The following is an 8,716-nucleotide window of genomic DNA, read 5'->3' as shown; positions in this document are numbered from 1 at the left end:
TACACATATAAACGGCTTGTAGTCCGGAAAATACGGTATATGAAAACAAATCTAAATGCTCTCTGGTATTGTTCAGGGGGCCGGACCAAATGTGGTCCGGCCCCCTGAGGAGGGGTCTCCTGATTGAGGAGACCCCTCCTCAATCAGAGGGGTCTCCTCTGATTGAGGAGACCCCTCAATCAGAGAGGGGATATCCTTGTGCGGATAGGAAGTTTGAATTTGCAATGTCATTACTGTGCTGACATTGCTGCTTTGCTACTGCTGCTTTGTTGATGTGTGTGTATGTGTGAATGGTGCTTGATTTCTTTGAGAGTAAAACTTTCTGTCCTTGGAAATAGAATCCTAGGTGAAGAACCGGACCAGAACGAGTCTGGCCTAGAAGACTGTTCTTCAGGGTACACTAAGCGCTTACTTAGAGCACTCTCTTTGAAGAAAAAGCACAAAATATCAAGCCATTGTAAGCTAAATTGCAGAGTACTGAAATAATGGTAAATAAGTGTTGTTGTAATTCCTCACTTGCTGAGGATCCCGAAAGGGATGAAAAAAACCAAAAAAAAAACTGATAGCGTGATACAGCTAAATTACACCAACTAAAAATTATTATATTCAAGGCAAATGTTTTATTTCCTTTAAAATAAATTCTAGTTTGGACCTAAATTAAACATCTCTAAGTGTTGAAAATAATTGATATTGTTGTGTTGAAATATTATGAAGTATTTTTTTTTATTTAACTGAAACATTTAACTTAGAGTTGAATTCTATAAAGAATCTACAAATTGATTGAGAAAGGTTTTTTGTTTGTGTATTTTGTATTGGGATGAATGAAAATTATGAGAAGAGAGAAATTTTACCACAAAATTGAGTAACGGATGAAATTATTGACCATTTAATTTAAAATATAAAAAACTTACATTGTTAACTTGTCTGAAATGCAAATTTAAGTGAAAGTCTGAGGCTTTAAGCAACCTTGGAGATGTAAATTGCTACTAAAAACTGATGATTGTGAGTAATAGCAACATTTTCTAGATTTCAGACTAAAACATTTTAATCTAGATTTGATTGATAGTCAATAAATTCAAAAAGAAAAATCTTGAATTAGAGGATTTGAGATTTGGTTTAAATCAAAGATGGTCATTTTTATTTTAGAGAAATAAAATAGAAATGTTGAAAGCTGCAAGAATTACAAGAAAAAGTAAAATAAATGAAAGGTAAACCTGTAATTGTTTGCTAAAGGATCTTCTATGGGGGAATGGTGAGGTAATACTATATAACTACTAAAAAATTCTTACATAAATTTTTTTTTTGTTATGAACTTTTGAATTAACTAATACTGTTAGATGATGATTTATGCTTTTTCTAAATGAGTTGAAATAGTTCCAGCAAAGCATGTTTTTGAAATAATTAATGAGAGAGCTTATAGATTGCCTCTGTTTGCTCCTGACTTGCAGAAAGCAGATGAAGAACAAACATTAGCAAATTATATGATCAAAACTCTTAAACTGAAGGAAGTGTCCAGTACAAATTTACTGCCTTCTGATTCTCTTCCTTGGCAGGAGGCCGCTCCCATCGAGCCAGGAGACTGGGTCTACATTAAAGTAATCAAACAAAAGAACTGGGCGAGTCCATGGTGGGACGGACCTTCCAGGTGCTGATGACAACACCAACAGCTGTAAAGATTGCTGAAAGACCTAGTTGGATACATCTCAGTCACTGCAAGCTGCAGAGAGTGTTGGACCGCTAATCCTGAGTGACGGGGAAGGCTGGCTACACAGGGGTTCCTGACCAATAGGGCGGTTCGTCTCAACGCCAGTGAAGAAACTCGACGCATCCTCACTCTTTTGTTTGGGGGTTTTGACATCTCTGCGCGCTGAGCAGCAATGGAGACTCCATGTGCCAGATGGATCTTCTACTGTGTTGTGACTGCAGCATGTCTGATGTTTGGAGGAGGAAGTGACCTCACTTTCCACCCACATGACTACAGCACCAACCTGTGGTGGCAGCTGATGAACAGGACTGCTCACGAGGAGAAAGAGGTGAATTGCTATGTGTGTGCACAGCTGCCAATTGCCACACACAACTCAGGTCTGCATGCAGGACACATCACTGATGGCAAACAGATGTGTCTCTGTGGCCTTAGCACACAACCATGACTCAGCGTGCCAATGCGAAGAAAATGCAAATGGTACAAAAAGGATTATTCCGTTCTACTTTGGACAGGAGATGCCGTGAAAGGGCTTTTTGGATCTATGAACTGTTCCTTTAATGCTGACGTACTTCCATTTTCACCGTTTCCACAAACGGCATGGAAAATACCAGAGACCGTTTCTTTAGCAGGAGCTAAACCCGGGTCTCTGAGGAGCTGCGTTTTCAACGACGGACACGTTCTCTTGGGATGTTACCTTGGAATTTGTGTAAAAAAGTTTACACCTACTGCGACACGACACCGGATTACATCAACTGCATTGCCTGCAGGGGTCAGAGGGCGACCCCCGGCTGCAAAGTCTGGAAGGACAACCCAGACTGTGACAACTTGCTTCAGGAGAGGAGTTTCAACATCACACATCGGACAAGAGGACAACAGGAGACAACACTGTGCAGCGCCATAGTGCCAGGAGACTATGGTTCACGGGTGATGGCAGACTGGTACTTCCTGTGTGGAAATGGAGCTTACATGGTCTTGCCACGCTATTGGGGAGGACTGTGTGCTTTGGCCCTCCTAAAAAGCCCGATTGCATTCATCAGGAAAGGACAACACGTTTTAGCTGCCCGCTCCAAGCATGCAGTTATGCACAGGAGAGGTTTGAAGTCACGTTGAGATCAACAGATATGAATTACTGCGACTCATCAACAGCACACAGCAGCTGGCAAACGGCACCATGAGAGAGCTGACTGAACTGAGAAACATGGTTTTGCAAAACCGTGTTGTACTGGACTTCCTCACAGCCTCTCAGGGAGGTGTTTGTAAAATCATTGGCCCAGCGTGCCCTACATTCGTTCCTGACGAAACAAAAACTGGTGGAACTATTTCTGACGCTCTACATGACCTGGAGGAACTTAAACATTATGTGGAAAGTGGAACGCAAGGATCTCATCCTTTTGACTCTCTTTCTTGGCTCATTTCCGGACCATGGTGGAATTTACTGTTGAAGCTTGGAACACCTATTCTGGGTGTTTTGATTTTTTTTTTGCCTGTTCACCAGTTGCATTATTCCATGCCTTCGAAGCATGATGCTAAAGACAATTAACACTGCTGTGATCAGCTATCAGCTGGCGAAAATATCCTGACACAAATGAAGACGACTTATTTTCTGATGATGTTCTGTAATCCATAAACAGATTAATTAATTTGCTGAATGATTCCTACAACGAAAATGTGAAAACAAGTGGTGTTAATGATGAGAAAACTGCATTTGATTTTTTGCTGTTTCTTTTATTTTTCATTTATTTCATCATATTCATATATTCATTGTGTATTTAAAATAAAAAGGATTCTTGCATTTATTGGATCTATTCTTTTATTTTCTATGCTTGGCTTTTGAATAAAATTTACACACATGGTAAAATGATAAAAAGGGGGGAATGTTAGAGATTTTTTGGTATTATCATTTTGTTATTACTTTAGTTCATATTCAGTCTAATGTTCAATTTCAATTTAAAGTGTTCTCTTCCTTCTGTGTGTATAAACTGACCTGGAGGCCCCATCTGCCTGTTTGTCTTCATGTGAAATGGTTAACTGTGTGTTTCCCAGACCTTAAATTACGTTTCCACAGATGCCTTCTTATCAACCGGAATACTCCCCATCTTAGAAACTGCCTGTGCAGTTTAGCTATCCTCCCTGTTTCTGCTTGATAATAAAAGACAAGCTGTAACCAAAGGTCTTCAGGACGCTCAGTGAACGGCTTGGTGGAGCAGTTTGCTGAGTCTTCTCCTTTTGCAAAAGCTTGGTCATAAAATTCATATACGTTGTCTGTGGTTCTTTTATTGAAGGTTCGAGAAAAATACCTATCACAATTAGTTTAGCATTTCTGCCGGATTTTCACAAAATATCAGCCACGACAATGGACAGGGGAACCAACAAGTTCATGTCATCTTTTTTGGACGACATCAAGGTGTTTGAGCCACGCGATGCCTCCAACATTGTGCGCGTTGCAGCTAAATGCTACCGGTCGAATAGAAAAACGGCAGATCCTCACACCCTAAGCATAAATATAGCTGTGGACAAGATCACTGATGCCAATTGTTCTTGCAAGGCTGGATAAGTCGGACATTCATGGTTTTGAGGGTTCGAGTGTGCCTAGGCCTGATACACGGTACTCGGTGCTAGCGTGGCTAACACGATTACAGTTTGGTAAAAAGCCTTTTCAGGTAAAATACAATTTTTAATGCATGTCGTATACAGTACACATTGCATATTGATCTGTTCAGCTAACGTAAGGCTGTAACAGACAGGCTTCAGGGTGTAGAAGTTGTATCGGTACTGCCATTATGCTGTACCTAGCTAAAAGGTTTTCATAATGGATGTGTTTATTATTGACTTTTTTTTTCATTTACTAAACACAAAGAAAGCAAAGCAATAATACTTACACCAGCAGACACTCCTTTGTTCTTATTGATCCTATGACGGTTGAGCTGCAAATGCGGTCGTGCACAAGCGTTAATCCAAGCAAGACATTCCGTTTCAGATTTTGGAAATCTGTGAATTTTAGTTCCACAATCAGGCATCTGTCAGGATCTGACATCGCCTGTGCAGATACCCCACTGACAGTGGAGAACCATTCTTTTTCGAGCCCTGATGCAAAAACTTTCTGTCGGTCTGCTAGTCCACATTAGCATGTGTTTACTACTGTAGCTTGTGTTTGTGAGACGGTCAAGCACGTGATAGCTGCGCTATGACGTAAAATGGGCATTAGCCAATGAAACACGGCCCCTGTGGTAAGGTCTATTAGGTTTGCAGGCTTGATATTTATTTTGCGATCATTAATAAACCTCTCATGAACACAGCGGTGGTTGATTATGTTGTGTCTACCACTGGGTGGTAGACACAACTACCAACCTACCAGAGAATAGGATGGACTGAGGGAGAGAAGAAGAAGAAGAGATAAGATGGAGGAAAGGAATACCTGATGTTACTGTACTGCTGAGCGAGTTCTGAATAAACGCTGTTAAGAGTTCTTTGTCTACTTCAGCTTCTACCTCGTCCTGGCTTCCAAACATAACAGATTAGTTAATTTTAAACTCCAGCTCTGCTGGTTATTTTGGTAATGGAACTGAAACTTACAGAATTGCGCTACACCTTGTTGAAACAATAATTACTGAGATTATTGTTGCTGTTGGGTCATTAATTTGAACATGTTTTGTTGATTTTTTTTTTTTTTTTCATAAAGTTACAGTCACGGCTGATTAGTGGGTGCACTCACGGCTGCACAGTGAACCCATTCATGTTTTACAGCAGACAGCCGCTCCTCTCTCTTGCAGGTACTGCGTACTCCCGCTAAATCTTTTAGGGGTACGCAGTACCCTGCTGTACCTCCTTACTTTCACCCCTGTGGGTGTGTCGATGTGGGCGTGACTGTCACCAAGTATGAATGGGAAGGTTACTGGCTGCTGGCTCTGTGTGTATGAGGAAGTGGGTGAGCGGGTTTGGAGCATGATAATCAAAATTAAATAAATCGATAATTGTGACAGAACAAAGAAGAGGTTTGGAGTTGATTGATACATGGACAGATGAGATTCCCCGAGTTAACCCAGTGAGGCCCTCTACCACCATTAGTTTGCTGTATTTTATAATAATAAAACATATTTATTGTTATTTTAACGCTTTGGTGCAAAAAACTGATTGAAAATCGATTTATTTACTGCATGTTTATGTCTGTTAAGGCTAAGAATGGCACTGAAAGCAGCCCTTTAAACCATTCAGACGAACACAACAGAGACACAATCAGATGACTTATTACCCTGTTGTGGTGTGCTATGTAGAAATAGTGGAATAAGCAGGCATCAGACTTAGCTCAGCTTCAGTTCTCCCTTTACTCTCCTTCTTACAACATATCTTATCACATACATAGTCAGAGCTCCCCTTGCTGTCCTTTTCGTGCAATAACAAGACATAACACCCCGCGATAATAACTCAGAAATAGTTTATGGAAAAACCTTACATAAGCTTGTATTAAAGCAGAAATTACGGCGGCCACCGTAAGAAAGGCTTACAGTATTCAATTATGCCGCATGAACTGATCAGTAGATTATTGCGAGGGAACGCAAAAGAAAAAAATTTCCTGTCCCCTGGAGGGCTCCGTAGTATCAAGCTAGCAACTTTACAAATATTTTACATTACATTACCAACATTACCATTAAAACAAATATTTATCTTGGCTTTTTACTATTCTTCCTCTTTATTTTCTTCCTGCCTTAAGGATAAGTCCTTTTTTGACACATTGTTTTTCTTTCTTAACTTCTTACCGGAGCTTTGGACGTTTGGATGCGCACTGCACAGCAGCTCGTTACCGACGTAGCCTGCGGTACCTGCCGCGGCCACCAGGAGGTCCCTAAGAGCAATTTTTTTTTTCTTTTTATCAATAAAATGATTTCCACATACATTATCAAATATATATTATTGTAAAAACAAATCACTTCATAATAAAATTGTGTTTTTGATATTTTAATGACATAGAAATTATTATAAAAAATAAATAAATAAAAAAATCAGCTCCACTGAGGGGGCTCCTTAGTGGCCCTGGGGCCCTAAGTGGCTGCTTAGTTTGTTTATGCCTTGAACAGGTGTTCTGAACACCGGCACTGCCTTAAAGGCTTAGCTTTGTTCTATACTGAATGAAGTAATATACATTTGGCGGCTGTACACGGTGTGTCGTGTGGAGGGGGGGCATGCTTCATCCCAAATCCACACCAGTTCACCCATTACATCCAGTTTTTTAACATAGAACAACATAAATCTGCTACTTTAGCTTTCAGTTTCAATAAAATAAAATAATCTCACAAATAACATTCCTCACAGGAAATAAAATACACCTTTTAACTCACCAAGTCCAGTTATCTAACATATAACACAGTGTCCCGAACGCAGTATAATATGAAAAACAACTCCTCCGAAAATGAAAAAACAAAGCAAAACAAAAAAAAAAATTTAGACAGCTCTCATATTTTTCCTCTTTTTCACGGTTAGCTTCTTTGTTTTTTCTGCTTCTTCTCGCGCCAAAGAACATAACAACTTGGTTGGCTGGAGCTAGTCACACGGACTACACAGCAATGTGACCCTTTCTTCAGAATAAGAGATTATACTCCCACTTAACCATAACTCCTGACAAAATAAAACTGTTTTATACTTTAAAAACAAACAAACATACAAAAAACAAATTACATATTTATAACATAAAGTACATCATTCCTGTTTTAATGAATTTTATTTTGTATTTTTAGCTCCTTTAAGCCTATTTATTTATTTATTTATTCATTTATTGGCTATTTATCCATATTGTAGCTATTTTTATGAAAATGTTTATATTTAGTGAGGGCTATGTTAACCAGGGTTACACCGACAAAATGCTATGGCCCATAAACACTTGTTAAAATGTCAACAAGACATTTCATCTCCACGTGTTGAGAGTTTCACAATCAATAGGAACTTGTGAATCGAGAGTTATTTCTGTGTGCAGTGAAGGATGAGTGCCGGTGACTAAAAAAGCGATTTCCATCTAGCATTTAATTGTAAAAACAAATATAATTTAAAACAGCTAATTGTATAGCTGGATTCACACGGAAAACAATAAACAAACCAACAAAAAAAAAAAAAAAACACTTGCAGTTCATTAAGTAAAATTTGTATTGTGTTTCTATGGAACTTTTCCAGAGGATCAGTTAGGACATTAGATGCAAATAAGAGCAAACAAAATTGTTTCAAAAAGGAGTTTTTTTAATACCAACTATTAAAAATATTTATAAGATATTTAAAGAAAGAGTACTAATATATTTTATTTCTAATACACAGGGCCGTGCAGAGACCACTAAAGGGGCAGGTGCTCAAAAACAAAAAAAGAGCACATCTAACCGCATTCTAGGACAGAATATTAACAAAGCCACACAGCTTTCAGAGTTTAATAAACAATGATAAATTACAAAAATGTGACATATATAATCAAAGCTAACGAACATCTCCATATACAGCATAACACTATGCCTATAAGATATTGTATTAGTAATTTCTTTCTGCAGGTCTATTTTGTTATAGGAAAGTATTGCAATATTCAAACCCACAATTTAGCAAGATATGTAAATCAGAGCTAGACCAAAAGACATATTTTGTCTTTACAGAATTACACTAATAAAAATATAAACAAGGGCACAATGCAACCTTTTAGTGTACAGTAGTCTATAAAAAAAGAGCTTCCTGTTTGCTACACTTGCAGTGGAGATGAAGATGGTCCATTCAGGAAAGCAGAGCTGCATCAAACTTTAATGTGGAACTGCAGAAAAAAGAAAAAAACAAAAGCAAAAATTGAATTATTAATGTATGTCACCATGAGAAAAGCCTACTGAGTTTTCACAACAAAACAATAGATTTCTGATGTGTGCAAATAAATAATAAAAATGAGTTATTTAATTAAAAAAAGTCTTTTAAACAAAACTTTTTTTTTAAAGGAATCATTACAATTCCAAAAGTTTTGATTACAATTTTATTTTACTTAACTGAGGTTAGTTTTTT

Source organism: Poecilia reticulata, linkage group LG14, assembly GCF_000633615.1.
Source record: "Poecilia reticulata strain Guanapo linkage group LG14, Guppy_female_1.0+MT, whole genome shotgun sequence".
NCBI lineage: Eukaryota > Metazoa > Chordata > Actinopteri > Cyprinodontiformes > Poeciliidae > Poecilia > Poecilia reticulata.
This window is presented reverse-complemented; position numbering follows the sequence as displayed.